General features: G+C 34.3%; 1 pseudogene across 1 annotated transcript; it reads left to right on the top strand.

Annotated features, from left to right (window-relative positions):
• The first annotated feature begins 13,740 nt into the window (after positions 1 to 13,740).
• LOC18423414 (alpha carbonic anhydrase 2-like) lies at positions 13,741 to 18,797 on the top strand (annotated as a pseudogene). Its single transcript, XR_016053615.1, has 7 exons — positions 13,741 to 14,143; positions 14,280 to 14,497; positions 15,192 to 15,301; positions 16,566 to 16,668; positions 18,190 to 18,357; positions 18,461 to 18,513; positions 18,697 to 18,797. The product of XR_016053615.1 is annotated as an alpha carbonic anhydrase 2-like (transcript).
• The last annotated feature ends 2,099 nt before the right edge of the window (positions 18,798 to 20,896 follow it).

The raw sequence follows: 20,896 nt of genomic DNA, 5'->3' as shown, positions 1-20,896 counted from the left end.
TTGCTACATGGTGCTTCTTTTCTATAATTTTTCTATATATTAGAAGCTCCATTATTAGTGTTTTGTAGTAAGTAACTCTGCTGTATGTTTGCCAAATTATTCATGACGCTATAATTTCATTTGTTTTAATTTGATTGTATTGTATATTTATTTAATATCAATAATTAATTGCTACTTCCAGCTATTTTTTATAATTGGCAAATGAATCATGGTGCTTCTTTTCTATATTTATGTTATATATTAGAAGCTCCAACCCCATCATTAGAATTAGTTATTTTGTAGGTACAAAATGGATAGAGAAATGAGTGATGCTTCTTCTCAAGTTTCCAATGCACCGCTCCTTAATCTTGAAGCATATGACCCTGATATGGCTAAATATATGGCACCCCTCCCTCCACCACCAACTCTCGAACATCATGGCATCCAACCCCTGAACATGAAATATTTTACAATGCACCTAATTTAGACTTCCCGCCTATATCTTTCAAAAATAGGCCTCAGGAGATTTTAATGGTAGGTGGTGAACCCCTCCGCCAATATACAGTTCGCAGTTACGGTCCTCCCCGTGCTATGGTATTCCAGGTGATGGTAATTGTGCATGGCCGCACATTCCAGGGTGAGGCCTCACGCACAAAAAAGGATGTAGAGAAATCTGCAACCCGTGAGGCCCTAATTTTTATTGACCTCCTCCCTACTTTTGCTGATATGTTATCTGATACCCTTAGAGAGAACGAGGGCCTCCGACAATGCTAGGCCAAATTGTTAGTCGCCCTAGATGCCTCACGTTCTATTTTTGGGAGAGCTGAGAGAGGGCTACTGGACGTTCGGAATGCCATGCAAGCTCACGAGAGTATGAACTGGTAGTGGATGCAAACATCCAACTAAGTACCTTGCTCGCAACATACCAAAATGAACCTCTCTCACCTCTTTGGAGGATCTCGAGCCCATTTAGATGCTGGCAGCCTCGTCCCTAGTTCTTTTTTATGCCTCGTTATTTTTTGAGTGGCATATGGTGGCCTTTAGGTCTACCATGATCGGTTTTATTAAGTATCTTGGCGGTGCTCATCTAGTTTTTTGAGATCCTTGGTGGAGGGTGGCAAACGGGGAGGGATTGGCCAGTGCGTGTAGCTTTGGATCGTTGGTGGAGGGTGTCGTTGTCATACTTGTTTTTTATGTGCCCATGGGGTGAACACTTCTACTCTTATCTTTTATATTCCTCTGAGTTTAATTATTTGTACATTATTGTGCATTTAATTTATCCTCTCTCTCCTCTTTTTTTTGGTTGATAATCTCTATGGTTTAATGCATCTGTACATCCTCTCTCTCTCTATATATATATATATAGATTTTTGTATATCTTTTACTTTGTTAATGATTGCACTTTTGTCATGTGCATTATATATCTCTCCTTATCTTGTCTCTTTTATATGTGGGTTTCTTTACTTTGGCTAACATTTTGACATTAAATATACTATCATCACTTTTATTCAGTTATATCATTTACTTTGTGCGCAAAAATTTATTAACGATTTGTTGCGCTCAAGCAATTATGAACGTTCTTGACCTTTTTATACAAGTCTATCTTCTACTAAGTTTAGGGAGAGAAGGAAAGACATATAAAGAGAGTGGAATGATGTGTGGGAGTGATAGAGAGATAGAAGGAGAGAGAGAGAGGCCTAGTGAGATAAGATTCAGACGTGAGCAAGGAAGATGTATTGACAATTGAGAGATGAGATTACTAAAGTAATATTTTCTTGTTGTGCAGTGTATCCCATTTTGTAATATTATGGAACCAGATGAAGTCATTCAATATTTTGGAGGGGATAATACAGGTGTAGAAGATGAAGAGGTAGATGAACCATCTTGAATGCTTTTGTGGTATTATGTCACTCTAGTAGGTGGTGATATGAAATTGGGAGTGGGGGGAGGAAATGGAAATGTAATTTTGACTGTTGAGATGTCCCTTTCGCAGGATTGTACATACGTGTGCGTGCACATTTATTAGGCCTTTCATAGGGGAAGAAGACTAAAGGTATAATTCTTTGCCCAAAAATATCAAAAGACGAATGAGATGCGTTGAGGGTAGAAGAGTTTGAGAATAAAGGTTTGTTTGGTTCGAGTCGAAAAGAAAGCATTAGGTCACATGATCAAACTGTATTCACTCCAATATCGCAGTGATCAGGTTGACACAAAATTCTTCGAGTTCAAATAAAAGGGTTAAGTGTAGTATAGCCCATATGTTTGATGCTCAAGCGAGGGAGGATGTCGATGCTGCAATCGCTTGATGTTTTTATGCTCATGGGATCTCTTTTAATGTGGTAAAGGGTCCTCAGTTTCAAGAAATGATATATGCAATAAACAATGCTCCCAAGGGTTATGTGCCCCCTAAATATGAGAGATTGAGGACAAGTTTGCTAGATAAAGAGAAAAGCCGGAATGACAGTAAACTAGGTGCATTGAGAAATGAATTACCAACATATGGGGTTTCTATTATTTCTGATGGATGGAGTAATGTGAAGAATCAATCCTTGATAAACATAATGGTTGTATCAAGGGGTAAGGCTATGTTTGAGCATACTAGTCAGAATGTTGCGGATATACTCTTAAAGGCTATTGACCATATTGGACCTTATAATGTCGTTCAAGTCGTGACTGAGAGTGCATCGAATTGCAAGGGAGCTGGTTCAATAATTCGTAGACGTCATCGCCATATTTTTTTGTCAGGCTGCTTAGCTCACATGTTGAGCCTTCCCATGAAGGATATTTTGGACAAAAAGAAAAGGCACCGAAGATTTGCTTTTCTTAGGGATCATTGCGAAGAGGGAAAGAGAGTAGTGACATATATACGCAACCACACGAAGTGTTTGTACATATTTTGAACTATTTTGAAACTCGAGCTTCTAAACTCCATGAAGACTAGATTCTACAACATGTTAAGGCGCCTTAAGGAACTAAGGCTCGTCTTGACATCCCTAATCTGGAGCAACCATTGGGATGGACTCAGACATGGTTCGGGAGGCGAGGAGCATGGTGAAGTTCGTAGAATAGTGATTGATGATAATTTCTAGGCAACAAACAAAAAAATATTAGGGTTCACAAGGCCAATCTGGAAGATGATAAAGTTTACAGGTAGTGATAAGGCTGTAATTGGAGATGCGTACGAGCGTATGGATACCATGTTGGGAAAAATATCAGCTTCTCTATATGATGATCTAGTGTTGCTTCAAAAGGTTAGGGACTTATTGGTAGCCATATGGAATAGGGTTAACCTTCCACTTCATTGTCTTTCTTTTATTTTTAGCCCTTAATATTATTCTCGTGAATGGTTGCCACTACCGACACCTAGTGGGGAGAAGCGTGTGAAGCCCCATCAGGATATTGAGGTATCTATGTCCTACCATGGTGCTCTTGATGCGATAGTTAGGGATCAGGCTGAGCGGAGCAAGGTACAACAACAAATAAGTGATTTTGTTAGCAGCAAGGGGAGTTTCTCACTACCAGCATCCATAGCTGATAGAGGTACAATGTCATCAGTATCGTAGCGGGACTTGTATGGTGGTGGGGCCTCAGAGTTGTATTCAGTTGCAGTTAAGGTGTTGTCCCAAGTCATGCGCTGAGAGATGTTGGAGCACGTATAGTTACATTCACAGTGTTAAGCATAATCAACTGAATGCTGATCGATCTGAGTCATTTGTCTGTGTTCATTACATTGACAGGCTACTGAGTAGATTGAGGACTGATTACAAGACCAACTACAAGAACTGGGATGCTCATTCTGAAGATGACAACCTTGTTGATGACAGAGATGCCTTAACTGCGATGGATGAGAATATTGAAGTGGAAGATGATTTGGCTTCTCCCCCACCACGGACTAGACCGACCATTCTCCCGCTTATTGTAGAAGAGCATGATAGCCCTTTAGATCTCCATCATAACCATGGTTTGCAACCCCATACTCCAGTGCAATCTTTGATTGCGACCCCACCCACTAGAGGTGAAGCTTCTCCTTCGATGACTGTTGATCAAAGATTGCAAACCATCAGGCGGGCTCCCAACCGGATGAACCTATAGTTGTGTTTCTCTCTCTCTCTCTCTCTCTCTCTATGTAACATTTGAGAGAATTCGTGCCTGAATAAGACTAAGTGACTGACACTTTTCTCTCTTACACTCTATGGCTTTTTTTATGGTTGTTTTTTCTTTAATGTAATGTCATTGTAAATTTCAAGGACATTTATTATTTACAGCCCGTGTAGTAAGTGGGAATGAAATGAGATTACTAAAAATTTCCCTACATGATTCTATTTTAATTCACGATGGAGCAAAATGGTCATTAAGTAATAGCAAACATAACAAACATTGAACTATTCCCTTACTTGGCAATGGAAATTAGATTGCACGTTGGGTTGTTGAGTGTGCCCGTCCCATGATCCATCAGGGTCTACCCTATCATGCCACTGGCAATGGAAATTGGATTGTGCGTAGAGTTGTAAAGTGTGCCCATCAGGGTCTACCCTAACATACCTACCTTGAAATTTATTATTTCCAATTTCATTTATCCATGGGTGTGGTTCTATAAGATTGCAACCTTAATAAATGCAATTAAGACACGCCACCAAATTTTATCATGTCATGCAGTTTTTGCGTAAAAGATTATTTGGATTTTCTGAAAATCTATTGTCATATCTAATTAAATACTTTTAAGCTCCAAAAATGGTTAAAATCATGTAGATCTATAAACATATGAAAATTCCTAAAATGGACAGTGTAGATAATATGTTGCAAGATGCACAATTTCTGGCACTCAAAATTTGAAATTTGTTTTCATACACTCATACATCTTTATGTCGACGATCAATTAGGGACTTTTTCAACATTAAAACAACCTTTTTTGATGGATCTTTGGGGTGCATCTCTAGTTCTACATTTTATCGTTGGAACTTTATATAAACCTTTTCCTATATCTTTGATTTTATAAAATACTATATAATTCTCAAATGAGTTCCCCAATTTGGATATATATATATATGTATATATATATATATATATATATATATATATATATATATATATATATATATGGAAAAGTCTTCTCAATGCCTATAGTCGATAGGGAACAGTGATCCCGCCCGACTACCATCGACCGTTCGTTTAATTTTTGGGAAACTCTCGGTTGTGAGCGGCTCGAAACCAAATCGCTCGGCACAGCAAAAAGCTTCAAACAAATAAAAATTTCACCCCATACCCATCTCCTTTAGCGTTCTCTGCTAACCTACCCTGTCTCAAATTTCAGGGGCTCACCTTCCTCTCCCCAAGCCACGCTGTCTTTCTCTCTATCTAAACTCCAACATCTTAGCACTTTCCTACTTTCTCTTTCGTCTACCCTGCACTCTCCATTGACCCCTCTTATCTCTCTCTACCGATGAAAAAAGAGAACTCTCTTTCTCTCTCTAAAACCGCCAGTCCACTGTTGGTGTTGAGATGGTTCTCCCGCTGGTGAAACTTTGAGCTCTTGCCTTAAAGACTGTGCAAACCCATCACGTTCAGGTTGAAGAATGAGGCCGGCTTGCATCCTCGATTTTGCCAACTCATCATCGACTTCACTTAGGCTTAAGAATGGGGTTGATTTTCTCTCTCTAACTGTCTTTTAAGCAGTGTTTAAGCTAGTCATAAAGAGCGATCCGTCACTTTTGATCGTACAATGGTTCGAATTAATTGGCTGTGTTTGTTGTGGGAATTTTTTCTTTCAATTATTAGGCCGATCATTGATAGTGATTCATTTGCAATTGGTTGTTTCAAATGTCATAGAAATTCATGTAGAGTTTGCATCTTTCTGTCTCAAATTTCTCGCATACTGCATTTGTCTTGAATCTTGATCGTTATGACCTTAAAACCCTGATATTGAGATGTTGATAGAATTACCTAACCACTGAAAGGGATTTTGTAATCTGTTTATAATGCATTATTTTCTTCTTGCTTTTGATTATAATGGTAAAAAGCATGATTGGTGATCTATGTTTGGTATCTAATTATGACGGTAAAAAGCATGATTGTTTATATGTATTTGCTATCTAAACAAAATTGCTTGGGAATTTTCGGAGTTTTTGTGATGCTCCCGAAGTTGTTGACATATAACTAATGTGGTTGCCCTTTAAATAATTGCCTTGTGTCAACTTGTAAGATTTTGACAAGAAACTTATCATTCTCTCTCTCTTCATTTTTTTTTTATGTGAGAATGTCTGTGCATCCATGGTTTTGGGGAATGATTTTGTTGTGAGTAGTTTGTCAACGTTTCATTAAATGCAAGCTAGGATTGAACATATCTGTTAACTAGTTCGAAAATTGTTTTGTGAAGTCTAAAAGCTTTCGAATAGTTCTTGCTATTTTTTCATCAGTTAATTGAACATCTAAGTCACTACTTTTGTGCCAATCCTTATGAAGGCTTCTAACAAGTAACAACATGCCTCCAAAATGGTTGGCATCCACATTTTCTAGCTCCTCTATGTTTGAAATTTTACTTTCAGAATTGTTTCATACTTATAAGTTGGAGTTACACCATGAAGAAAACAGATTTCTTTGATACTCTAGTGAAAGAATGCTTATGTTAAGTACCTTTTTATGTTCAAAATAACATATTCTCGATAGGAATCTCAAGTGCATTCTTCACAGTATAGTGACTTCAGTTTGTTGGTCATATATGGAAAAGTCTTTCCAATGCCTATAGGCAATTGGGAATAGTGATCTCGCCACACTACTATCGATAGTCCGTTTAATTTTGGCAAAGCTCGTAGTTGTGATTGGCTTGAAATCAAATCGCGTTAATAGAAATATACTTTCCAATGCTACAGTTGCATGATCACAAGCATTCTTACTTATCACTTTTAATGGAATTATTGTTCATTAGGGGTTGTCAATTAAGCCCATATGTATAATTAGACATAATACTCTGACATATGCTACTAATAGAAATATACTACATGAAACTAATGGTACATGGGCAAGTTCTTGCTTGGAGTCATCATCTCTTGTTGAATTCTTGGTTATTTGTGTTGCATTAGACTCAAAAATCTATATCTGGAAGTACCAAAAACATCATAGCATTGCATGATTGAGCTAATATTCAGCTGCTTGAATTTATAGTTTCTGAAGCATCTAAATTATTCTCGTATGCAGATACACAACACCAATTTAATGCCCGAGAAAGTGATTGGGGCTTCACATCATTTATGCCTCGTAGTGCACTATATGACATGAACAAAGGGTATCTTGTTAATGATACAATAATAGTGGAAGCAGAAGTTGTGGTGCTGGTTGTACAACTCTAAGAAAGAAAATGATTATGTTGGGCTTAAAAACCAAGGAGCAACTTGTTACATGACTTCTCTTCTTCAAACTCTCTATCACCTGCATGATGCTCATTTCCATTCATTTATTTCTTCTTGTCACTTAATAATTGTACTTCTCACTGAATGTAAGAATATTGATGTGTATCATGATAATTATATGATAATTTGTTTTGTCTATTGATAGTTATGAGGTTATCAAGCAACATTGAGGTGGAAAAGGGTTTTGTTAGGAACTACAACAAATCGTGCCCACTCTGCCGATGCCAACTACGAGATTCTTCTAACGCCATTGCTGGGTATAAAGAGTGGAGATTTCTCCCTATTTTTTATTTTTTTCATGAAATGGGTAAACGGTGGTGCAAATTAAGAATCATTAATTCTTACTAGGTTTTCTCATTCATTTGATTTGTAGCCATACTTTCTCAATTTCACTTTGTTATGAATGAAAAATTCAACATTGCTTGTGTTAAAAAAAAATGTTGTTTAATCAAGGGACACATCTTTGAGTCTTCGTGACCTTTGGTGGTATTTCTTCACTCTATGAGGAATGTAGCTTTTCAAAATGTATCATTCTTGTGCAAGCACCCTTTTTTGTTTTGACTCTACTTTTCAAAATGTATACTTCATCTATGAACTTCATAGATTCATATATTCCAATATGCATTGGATTGCACTTGTCACATGATAACTTGAATTTATAGTTTCCAAAGCATCTAAATTGTTCTTTCATGCAGATACACAACACTAATTTAATGCCCGAGAAAGTGATTGGGGCTTCACATCATTTATGCCTCGCAGTGCACACTATGACCCGAACAACGGGTATCTTGTTAATGATACAATAGTAGTGGAAGCAGAAGATGTTGTGTGTAGAGTTGTTGACTACTAGTTATGCAACTCTAAGAAAGAAACTAGTTATGTTGGGCTTAAAAACCAAGGAGCAACTTGTTGCATGACTTCTCTTCTTCAAACTCTTTATCACATTCCTGATGCTCACTTCCATTCCTACCATATGTTGTCGACAAATACATGAAGATAGTACATGTCACATGGAGAAGTTCATCATACATTCAGTCCCATTCTCGGAGATCAATAAGACTTTTGAATATATGCTCAAAGGGATGGCTCTCATTTCATCATTTGAATGGAAGAATGAAACTTGAAGAAGCAAAAAGAAATAAATTGCTTGTTGGTGGTCGAGTCAACTCAATTGCGTTATCGTTTTTGAAGATTCATTTGCATCTCGTTTTTTCTTATTTCAAGAGGTGTTTAACTTCCTTGTATCTTTCCAGTGGCTTGTAAATGATTATAAATGGTCGTTGTTTAATTAATGATAATATTTTGTGAATGAAATTCTCTAATTTCTGGTATGTTCTATCTCGTTTTTTTTTTTTTTTTTTAAGACAAACAAGTAAACATACACACACAAAGAGAGAGAGAGAGAGAGAGATATATATATATATATATATATATATATATATATATATATATATATATATATATATATATATATATATCGATCTGGTTATCAACTACAATGAAACAACATAAGCTCATTTATTTGGTTGAGACGAGATAAAGAGTGAGACCATTCAAATCCGAGATCTATGAAAATTAGAAACATACTAGTACTCATCTTAAGTCATCAGTGAAAACCAGTGATTAAATAAACTTGTATTTTTCAATATTATTGTTAAATTTTTAATGCAAAAAAATGAATGTTGATATATAAAATGTATGTGTATTCTTGATACAGATTTTATAATTATATTATCTTGAATGACTATAGCATTGTAAATATTATTTGTGACATTGTGAATGACTATATCATTGTAAATATTTTTTGTGCCAAATGTACATGTAGTGGTATTATGGATGACTATATTATTGTAAATGTTTTTCTTGATTCTATGGGTGAGTTATACAGACTCGTTTTATCTATAATGTTGCATAAATAAATTTTTTTTCCCAGTAGGAACTAATTCATGCTTGTCAAAATGAAGATTTGTGACAAGTCCATATGCACTAGCATTGTGAATTACTATACCATTGTAAATATATTTTTTATTGATACTATATCATGGTGAATATTTCTTAATGTTGAATGGTCAGGTTAATTTTTAACCATTTACATATTAAAACAGTTGAACTGTGGCAAGATCTAGGGATGACCCTGAAGGATAAAAACGTCATCTGTCATTTTATTTTTAAGCCGTATTTTACCAATTGTATACTTTATTGTACTCCATGTATGATGATGTACTTAATCCATCATAATTCTATGCTTATCCTGTTGTGTGATATAAATTAGATGATAAACAATAGTTCATGCAGGGAAAAAACATATCAATATTCTCATATTCATGCAAAAAAATGAAAATTCTTATTGGTGTACCCTCATTTCTTATTGGATTACTAAAAAACAACATTTATAAAGAATTTTGATAAATTTTTCGGATTTGTTTTAAGGCTTAATCCGACTGATTCAGCCGATTCAGCCGATTCCCGATCGGATCACCGATTCACTGATCCGGATAGGTTTTTGAGGTGCCCTATCCGGAGCACAGATCAATTTTTTAAACCATTGGTTTAAACAAAAGGAAAATATCTCTTATTTTTAGGTTTTATTTCTAAATAAACCCAAGGTTTCAAAAAATATCTTATAACCCCTAGCCAAGTTAAACGTATTTTTTAACGAAACAAATGTGAGAAAGACATGCTCTATCTAAACCCAATCCTTTCTCTATCTTCACTTGTATACCCCAAACTTCTCTCTTTCTCTCTCTTCCTTGGTCTCTCACTCTCTCTACTCCCGTGTTTTTCTAAATACCTCTCTCTCTCCACTTGGTAACATCTCACCTCCTTGAAGCCCTTCTCTCTCTCTCTAGAAGTTTGGGAGGATGGCTCCTAGAAAATGTATATCTTTTTATAAAAAATAAAATTGACAATTTTTGTGCTCCATGATATCTTTTAAAAACTTGGATCTATTGTGAAATGAAACCTAAAAATAGGAGATATGGAGATATTTTCCCTTAAACAAATTATACGACTTGGATAAGCATGAAACCTATGTTTGTGTTTCGACTTAAAATTTTGTAAAAGAAAAAAAAAATTGGGTGATTATTGGTTCTGAAAATTTCAAAAAATCTTATTTAAGTAGGTCATTTGCTTAAGCATCCTTCACTAACCTAAGAAAAAAGAATTGTATAGTGCGCCCGCGGAATTAGCTTGAAATCTATATAGGTTTTTAGGTGCTCGAATTCTTTCTTTTTCGTGCTTTCTTAAACTACTTATCCGAGTGAAAGTTTGGGTTTACAGAAAAAAAAATTCAGAATACACACTTTGGAATATGTCGGTGTTTAGATACTCAAGATAGAAGCTTTTCTATAGAAACTTAACCAAATGAGTAAATAGTTTTATAATTAATTAAATTACCATAAATCTTTCTGTAAGAACAAATAATTTTCTCATTACTAACAATTTATCCAGTGGACTCAAAATGGAAGCCTATATTCAAGTTTAACAGGTAATGGTGCGTACAATGCATCAGCCAGAGAAATTTCATAAAATAAAAAACTATTGTAGACATATTACTAAGGTTGCATGATATCGTATTCAACCTTTTGTTGAATGAGGAAATTGTAAAATCATTTTTGGGAAAAATTGCTGGACTTGTATGAACTGGAGACTGCAAGTAATAGTAGTTTGTTACTTTTAAAGAAATGTTTTAAATACCAATCTGACATGACTTAATTTACCTGATTGAGTTCGTTTTGAGGTAACAAAGGTACGAACAAAATCCAAGCTAAAAGTATTGTTTTTGCTAGTATCTTGGCAGATAGTTGGGAAAATTGGTTATTTCACTGTATAATTCAACATCAGAAGGAAGAGTAACCGTAAGCCAAGTGACCAATAACTTATTTAGAAAAGAAACAAGGCTAAAAATGTACATGTATATTTCCTGTATCTTAGATATCATAGGATAATTTGTATAGTATATGTGTTAAGATGATCTTTCCTTTATGATACCAGTATATATGTGTTAAGATGATCTTTCCTTTATCATACCAGTTGCCTATATTATGATACGTTCTTTCTTTTTTTGTATATTGCATGGCCTGTGTAATGCATCAACTTCTGTATACATATACAAGACCTTTTCCACAAGATGATTGAAAAATCCATCTTCTTCCACATGGTACTTTGATCTCTCAAATCTCTGTTGCTCCTATCGTTCTATCATTAAAACATTATGCCACTGCTGAGATCTTGTATTAAAGTTGTAGCGGGCACCAAAAGTTCATCATTGTCGAACCTTTTGATATTTGGTAACTTGTTCTCATTGCCGAAAATCCTCCAAATCTAAAGTTGGTCATTCTATCATCATTTCACTTGTTGAAAGTCATTTATGTTGCTAGGATTCAATCTGGTTAGTTTGCCATCATCAAACATTGTTGCTAAAATCTGATTTTCTCTTCGTATCTTACTTGCATGTCATCTGGTTCTCTTTTCTTTTTGCACTACTTTTCGCCTTACTAACAGATAAATTAGAGTCTTTTCAATTGATTTCTATAAAACTAAATCGGTTGATATATGCTTATTGGGCTTCTTTTATGAAAAATGCAATTCTTGTGCTATATAAATGCATTTATGCTTTATTTTGAGGTGAACGACTCACCCACTCGACGTAACCTCAGGCTTAAACAATGTCACTCAGAGATAGTTTATATGGGGTTCTAATGCATTATAATCAGTGAAAGGGTTGACCTGGGAAAGGCCTCTTTTTACTGACAACCAGCGGAGCTGGCTTGCAAGGCACTGAAACTAGAAATTTAATAAAAGCTCACACTTCAAAAAGCTTTGGGAGTAAGAGGGGGAGAGATTTATAAGAGGTTTTAGAAAAAAAAAATTAAGATAAGTTAAACTAAACTAAGCATGCAAGTGAAATAATATAGAGTAAAAAGAAAGGAATTAGATGCCTAATTGAAGATTAGGCCTACAAACTCAGCACCTAGAACCATTGCCTGATTAAAGTGGGGACTTGAATGCCAACTTCTACCAGTCCTCAAGGATTTTCCTACTATGTCTAAGGTGACTTAAGTTGAGTCTTAGTTGTTTAAGAATGAGATAGTTAGGGACCAAGATTTGGGATAGGTGGTCTAGGGTTTGCCAATAGGTTATGGTTTAATTTGGCGTTTCATGGAAATAAAAAGGCATAATTGTAATGCAATTAATCTTGAAGAGCTTGGTTCATTGCTAGAAGAGGTTTTTAAAGAGATGAGAAATGATGACACATCCACAGATGATGATGATCATGGTGATGATGATGATGCATAGCTACATGACTTGGGGCTTACACCTTCCCAAACTCCTAAATTTTCTATTAATTCTAATGACTCTACCGTGCTTTATGTTTAATTTTGAATCATTCTAATAACTTTTGTATTTAATATGGAGATCATGAATGTTAATAAATAAATAAATTTAAAAAAATAATTCTAATAAGAAAACATTTGGATCCTTAGTTTCCATTGTTTTTAGATGGAACACCTATTTGCATCCAACTTTAAGATGGTTAGACTTTCTGGACCGCATATGTAAAAATGCGGTCCAACCTGCTTGAAACACTTTTCCTAATCTAAAAACAATTGAAACTAATGGTCCGTAAGTTTTCTTCATAATTCTTTATATAATATATATATATATATATATATATATATATATATATATATATATATATATATATATATATATATATATATATTCATGATCTCCATGTTAGAGATTACATGTCCTTAAAAATTAGGTTCGAAAATCCATTAAAAATAGATTTTTAAGAGTGAACTTATTTCCACATGGACTCGTAGAAACCCTGGCGAAAACCAATTCCCCGTTACCTGCCACACAAGCTACTTATTATTACATGACTTGAAATCCAAAACATTGGCGGACTCAATTACACAAATTTAAGGCATTATTGTCTCGTTTTATTTATTTTTATATTGTTATTTGGGAAAATGTTTCCATAAGACGGCAAGTCATCTATGGAAATGAGTCCTCCCTCTTAAATCTATTTTAGAGATGAATTGTGGTTTTAAATCTTTAAGGAATGAAAATCTCAACCATGATAAGAATCTTGAAAGAAAATAAATTTTTATTTTTAGAGACAATTTTTTTTTTTTTGACATACTTTGTGCATAGTCCACTGGAACTTTTGGGGCCACCATTTTCTAACACCCATCACGAAGATGGATGTTAAAGGTTTAGGGGGACGCTATTGTAGAAGTGTGGCCGTTGACACACGCACTACTTTTCTTGTTTTATCTGCAGATTCAGAGGCTGTCCAATAAATTCGGGTTATTTCGGTGGCATAGTTGAACAGTAACCAATTGTCAACTTAGGAAGTGGTACCTTCTTACCCCAAATTAACAGAAAAAAAAGAACAAGTAGACCAAATTACAACTAATTATGAACAATAATAGATCACAATTCATCGTAGTTCGTCACAACTGGTAGGAACTTTGACAATTCTTTCATAGCTTTTTATTACTATATCTTTATCAATTCATCTTCCCGGAAAGAAGAAACCCAGCCTATATATATTAGAAGCCCAAGGGCAAGGCGATACTAAATATACACCATTCCTTTTAGTAAGAGCTAGAGAGAATCAAGAATCAGAAACGCATTTTGTAGAGAGAGGATCAACATGGATCTATGTAGGCCTAGCCTTTGCTTCACGTCCTCTTTCATTCTTTTTCTTATTATAACACAATCCGTTCCTTCGGCTTCTCAGAAAGTTGGTAATCTCCGCTACCCATTTTCGATCTCTCTTTGTATACTGCATTTTTTGATTTCCTTTCTTTTCTGGTCTTCCTGTGATTTATGTGTCAATGTTTTTCTCTCTCTCGTATGATGTTTTTGTTTAATGGGTCGTAGAGGATGAGAAAGAGTTTGATTATTTTGAAGGTAGTGAGAAGGGGCCGAAGCACTGGGGCGAGCTCCATCCCGAATGGACGGCTTGCAGCAATGGGGATATGCAGTCTCCAATTGACCTGCATCAAAAAAGGGTGGAGGTTCTGCCAAATATGGGGTGCTTAAAGAGAGAATATAAGCCCGCCAAAGCAATCCTCAAGAACTGAGGCCATGAAATCATGGTATCTCTCTCTCTGAGTCAGTTGAATAAAATTTAATTTTCATCTGGCTCATTCTCTCAGTGTGTATGCTTCATGAACACAAATGAAATTAATACTTCCTTTTTCATTTTTTCTTTTTTTTATGACTCCCTTTTAATTAGTGTGTCCAATATACACACAAGTGAACGATGATCCCCCCTCTTATGTTTTATTTGAACACAACGTTTTGCCTTTAGCCAAAAGATTTCCATCTCCCTTAGGAGGATACTATCCTTTCCTCCCTCGAGCAAACATTTTGGATCTCAAATTTTGGGATGTAATTTTTACAACCCAGACACTAGCCTTGGTAAAAAAAAGAAATTTAAAAAATAAACTCTCAATTTATTAGAAAAAAATTATGCCTCAATATTGACACCCTCTAATTTTTTGAAGGGCTAGATCCAAATGATACAAAACTTAAAATTCAAAATTTTTCTTAAAAAAATTATCAGCTAGTAATTATTATATGTTTTTCAAAATTTTAGACTAAAAATTTCTCCTAAATAGATATTTGAGTGATGGAGGAGATTCACAGTATGCTCCTGCAGGAGCGTAGTATAATGCGCTCTTTCCTTTATTAAGTGTGCAATTGTTTTTTGAGCCATTCATCTATAATTGTAATTGAACATTGTTCTCTCTCTACTTGTTCGTGTATAACTGTAAATTGATATGGCAGCTTAATTGGGGGGAAAGTGGAGCTGGAACACTTGAAATAAACCATACGGAGTATGTTCTCAAGCAATGTCATTGGCATTCACCCTCCGAGCACACTTTCAATGGTAGAAGGTAAATTAATTAATTAATTATGCTGTGTATGGGTCTCTCTCCTTTTTGATAGTTAGCAAGTCAAGGAATAATAAAATATCTACCGACCAAAACATCGGTAATAAATCGTTTTTATTTTCAAAGTTATAGAATGGTGAATATTTTGGATTTGGTTAAAAAAAAACATAGTTAAAAAATCGAATATGTAAAGATGATTACAATATAGAATTATGATTTGCAGCTATTGTATAGATATATTAAGCCACTAAACAATAATTTTAGTAATGCTTGACAATTTTTTGTTGAAATTTTTAATAAATCTAACAACAATGCTTACTCTATTGTCATAGTACAAAATATATTATAGATACAACAACAACAATATTGAACATAAGAACTAATTAGCAAATAACAAGAATTGTGAACCAGGGTATAGGATTATTTAAAAAAAAAAGAAAGCTCCCAAAATAAGAATGCAGTTAATTAAAAGAAAACAAAAAGACCCAAATATATAAAATAGTGGTCCATCCAAATTTCTATGTTGTACACACCAATGAAATAAATTAAAAAAACTATGAAATTAATCATACTTTTCTATACATAAAAAAACAACAAAATGCTTATCCAAATTCGAATCTCGCACTGAATTTTTAGCTATCTAAATTATTAATACCATTGAATCTCACTCTTGCTCTTTATAAGGACTCAATGGGCTTAAAAATAAATACATAAAAGATTTTTCATTGGATTATTCTTCTTTTAATTCTACTTATTATTTTGAGACATACGATTGTTTTGATTATTTTTTTTGGAGTAATATATTGCTTGTATTTTTTCATATACCTTTTCTAGGAGAACTCATTGGTGAAGTTTTCCCATTGTTAATGTACTTACCTATAAATTAAAATTCATTAATATTAAGTTAATGATGAAATAAAGTTATAGGGAAGAAGCTTTTATTAGAAGTCTTTCTGAAAATAGATAAAATACGGATTTATATCAGTTCCATTAAAAAACGTGATATTTTGGAGATCTTTTTAAAAATTGAGAGTTCTTAACGGATATCAAAAAGTAGGATTTGTAAATTTTTTATTTTTTTGTTTTAACTGGAGACTTGCTAACTATGCTTCGTTTATACCTTCGATTAATTGATTGCCGTCATTTCATTCCAAGGCCTTTCATTCCAAGGCCTTTTCCTCCTGTCGTGCACTTATTTCATAAATGTATTGCATTCACCTTTACTTACCAAAATTGACCAAAAATAATGGGGGTTTGTTTGATTCAGATACTCATTAGAGATGCACTTGGTTCACGAAAGCAAACAAGAGAAGAGAGCGGTGATTGCGTTTGCCTACAAAATTGGCAGACCTGATTCCTTTCTTTAGGAGGTAATCATGCTCTCTTTCTCTAACGGCATTCTCTCTCTCTCTCACGGTGTGCAAAATTCGATTCCCCACCAAAGTATGCTCGAGCGTTCGACAAACCGGCCGGATTGAACCAGAACGGGCGGGGTTACTCTAAACTGGCCTTTGGTCGGTCTAGTTTTAGTCGGATTTTGTGGTTAAGTTTCAATATGATGAAAAAATTCAAAAAAATCATTTAAAATTTTTAAAAAATAAACAAACTTATTTGTAATATATTTTTTAATGTTATTTTATCATTTTGGCAAAGATTAGAGAACATTTTTACCATCAATATTTATTTTTACATTTTCCTTTTTTTTTAATTATTTCTAAAGTACCCCAATAGATTATTTCAAAAATAACACTATTTAAAACTTGTAGAATTTATATTTCACATTTTTTTTTTAATCTTTGTTTAGATGTGTTTCGTTTCGTGAAAGTTTTAATCTTTGCAGAATATATATATATATATATATATTTATTTATTTATATTTATTTATTAAGAATATTTGGTCAGGCCAAGACTTACCCAGTCTTTTCGGGTTAAATGGAACCAATTCCAGGTTATTTTGACTAGCTCATATCCAGGTTAAGAGCCCAGTTCTTGTAATCGAACACTGCTCTGCTCAATATACTCTTTAAACTCCATCCAGAGGTAATGATGGTCTCTCTCATCCGATTCTGCCAAAGTCGTTTATATAATCGCTTTTTAAATGATCTTTGGCCAGGCCTAGACTTTGCCCAGTTTTTCAGGTTAACCATAACCGGTTCCAAGTTATTTGGATTGGCCCATATCCGGGTTCCGAGCCCGGTTCTTGTAATCATGCTTAAATTTTGGTAAAATATGCGTTAGGGATACTTTTTAGATCTTAAATTTTGGGATGTAACTTTTACAACTCATAAATTTTACATATATATGTAACTTCTACAAGTAAATTTTAAAATATGTATATATACTTGTACACATATATGTAAGCGATTGTATACAATGAGACCATTTATCGTTTATACAAGGAGGTCACAATTATTTACAACATTCAACGTGAAATCTGATAGCTTAGGTGTGTCAGGTCAATGAAATAAATGCTGCTACCCAATTTCACATCTAATGGTCAAGATTATTTGTGAACACCTTATACCAAATGTAAACGGTCTCATTATATACTTTTCCTATATATAAATATTTCTATATTTTACAAACGTACAGTATCTAGATGTTCTTTTTCGGATTTTGACACATAGCAAACTTATAAATAGACACATGTGTTTGTATCTAGCTATCATATTTTTCGGATTTTGACACTCATATCAAACTTATAAATAGAGATATGCAGTTGTGTCTAGATAACATATATGGCATCGTCTCTTTCTCCTTCCCAAATTTTTCTCCGTTGGTCGACAGGCTTTTCGTTTCTCTCTCTCTCCATTGCTTTACAAAAAAAAAATTCGTGACGATTTCGTCTGCGATTGAAGAAATAAAAAAGTCCGGTTCTTTAATCATTTCAGGTCATGGGTAATATATTATCTATTGCGGACTCTAAAGATGCTGATGCACAAACGGGCGTGGTGGATCCAAGGCACATAAAGATGGGTAGTAGAAAGTATTACCGATATATGGGCTCTCTCACCACTCCACCATGCACACAAGGCGTTGCATGGAATGTAGTCAAGAAGGTTGCAACTTTCTCCCTCTAAATCTGCATCCTAAACATGCTTTACTACCTACTCTTTTCGACCACCATTTAACTCTTTTCACCTACCTTTGTTCAATCTTCAGGTGAATACGATTTACAGACAGCAGCTGAGCCTCTTGAGGCCGCAGTTCATGGTGTAAGCCTTTCAACTTTCATGATAAAATATATATATTACTACATCATTTATTTAGTTTAGTGCACCAATTATTTTTGCTATTAATATCTAGTTGTACATGATCCTTGTTAAACAAAAGAATTGCATACAATGTGACCATTTACTTTTGATACAAAGAGGTCAAAATTACTTACAACCTTCCAGTATCACAGAAAGCAGAGGCGAATGCAAGGCCAACACAGCCCATCAATAAACGAAAGTTCACCTCTACACCCCAAGGCATCTTTGAGCTGTTCTCCATTTTTGATTTCAAGATGTAACAACATTGGTGAATTACTTATGTTTGTTCTTTTAGGGGCATGTAATTTACATGTTACCTACTAGTTTAGTTATATACAAATATAAAGAGGTGCCCTTCAATTCTTCTCTATTTGTTGTAACAATAGATCTATTCATGGTGTTTAATTATTCGCCTCGTTGTGTGAGGAGTCGTCGCAACCTTGTCAGATTCGTGATCTTGTAGCAAAAACAACTTATCATATGTATCGGCATTTAGCATACGGATGCATCCGTAGCTGTAGAGGTAAGGTGAACCTTCAAATTTCATCACGGTATATAATTTTGATGTAAAATGTTCTTAGGATTATCTCAAAAGTTATTTTTATATCTAATTATAAAATTTTAAATTTTCAAAATTGTCAAATTCAAGTAGATCTATAAACGTATGAAAATCTTTAAAATGGACGGTGTAGATAATATGTTGTAAAATACACTATTTCTGAGACTTAAAATCTTTTTATTTTTCATGGTCATACCTCTCGATGTCGAGATGATCAATCAAAAGGTTTTCAACATTAAAACTACCTTTTCCGATGGATTTTTGAAGGTGCATCCGTAGATCTACATATAAGGTTGCAACCTTATATAAACTTTTTCCTTTTAATATAAGAGAACTAGTGACGCATTTCCAAACATTGGGCCAGTGTTTCAAAACCTAGATCAGTGGGCCAGATTGTTCTCCTGACATATCTATGTCAAATTGTTGGATCGGCAATCTGGATCGGTCCAGATTGGTCCAAATCAATAATCCACAAAAATAAAAGTAAATAAAAATAGAAATAAGGATTTGTGTGGTGGTGATATAGGGGGACCTAAAGAACATTAGATAAGCTTTAGAAAAAAAGAAAAAAAAAAAATTGGTGGAAGGGATTTTAGGGAGGAAACTAGGGCTGGACAAAGACCTTCCTAAAACTGGTTCAGTCCTTTGATTCCTAGTCCAAGCTAAGGATTCCCAATTTAGACCATGCGAAAGAGTGTCTTTTTTGTGCACACTATGAAAAGGAAAAGTTGTTCGTGCATCGCGGGACATGCACTTCGACAATAGCATTCCCTAACGCATTCAATATCCATCTTGCATAGGGATGTTAAAAAATTGGTCCTACCAAAATTTAAAATTGACAACTAAAATTATATATCAAAAAATCTTTTTTCCCCTTTAGTTTCGTACTCATCGTGGTTGAGATTTTCATTCTTTAAAATTTTGAATTTAGAATACATTTCTAAAATAAATTTTGTAGAAATGACTCGTTTATATAGATGAATCAAACGGTTCATAGAAACCATATCCATAAAAATTATTAGAAATTTCCTATTACTGCAAGTTCCAACTTGCAGTTCCAACTTGCACCTACCTTTATAAGCTATTCCCAACCAGTATATGTGTAGGCTCATGAACATAAGCCCCTGGCATTTTCACCCGTATTATTGGGTGTAAATAACAAAAAAACTTGAGTGCAATGTTACCCTGCAAGGACTCCAAAATGATATCAATGGTTTGGATGCAGTTTTTCAAAACACAGTATCCGACCCTGAATCAACAGGGACTCATTTCGGTACAACTTGTCCAACTAGGGCATTTCTTGAGTTGGATCGTTGTACAAACTCAAAAAAACTAAAAAGAAAAATAAAAACCAAAAAAATTGAAACTTCTGGTTCGAATCAGATGATTCCAATTGTAACGGGTTACTATTTCTAATACATATTGGAAGTGTATTTCTCTAGGAATAACCAGCTTAAATTAAGGAATATGTACGACCTAAAGTCATATCAAATTATCATTGATGCATTCAAAGAGCAATTTCATGAATATTTACAAAAATAAATAAATAAATAAAAAGAATCATGATCTTAGAATTCACCACTATTATATATGTTACATCTCTGCTTTAGCTTGACCTTGGAAAGAAATCCCAAGTCTACACCCACTTCGGCAACATTGATTTAGTAATTTAGAAAAATAAACTATTCAATAGGATTTTTTTTAATCTAAAAATTTTCCAACTCAGTACCTAAAAAAGTTAAAAAATTGATATGGTTGGTATGCAATTTTAACATGTCCTTTCTG

This window comes from Amborella trichopoda, chromosome 4 (assembly GCF_054954075.1).
Source record: "Amborella trichopoda isolate Santa Cruz 75 chromosome 4, AtrichopodaSantaCruz75HAP2 v2.0, whole genome shotgun sequence".
In the NCBI taxonomy this organism is placed as follows: Eukaryota; Viridiplantae; Streptophyta; class Magnoliopsida; order Amborellales; family Amborellaceae; genus Amborella; species Amborella trichopoda.
The sequence above is the reverse complement of the archived record's forward strand: the minus strand, read 5'-3'. Positions and strand labels throughout refer to the sequence as shown.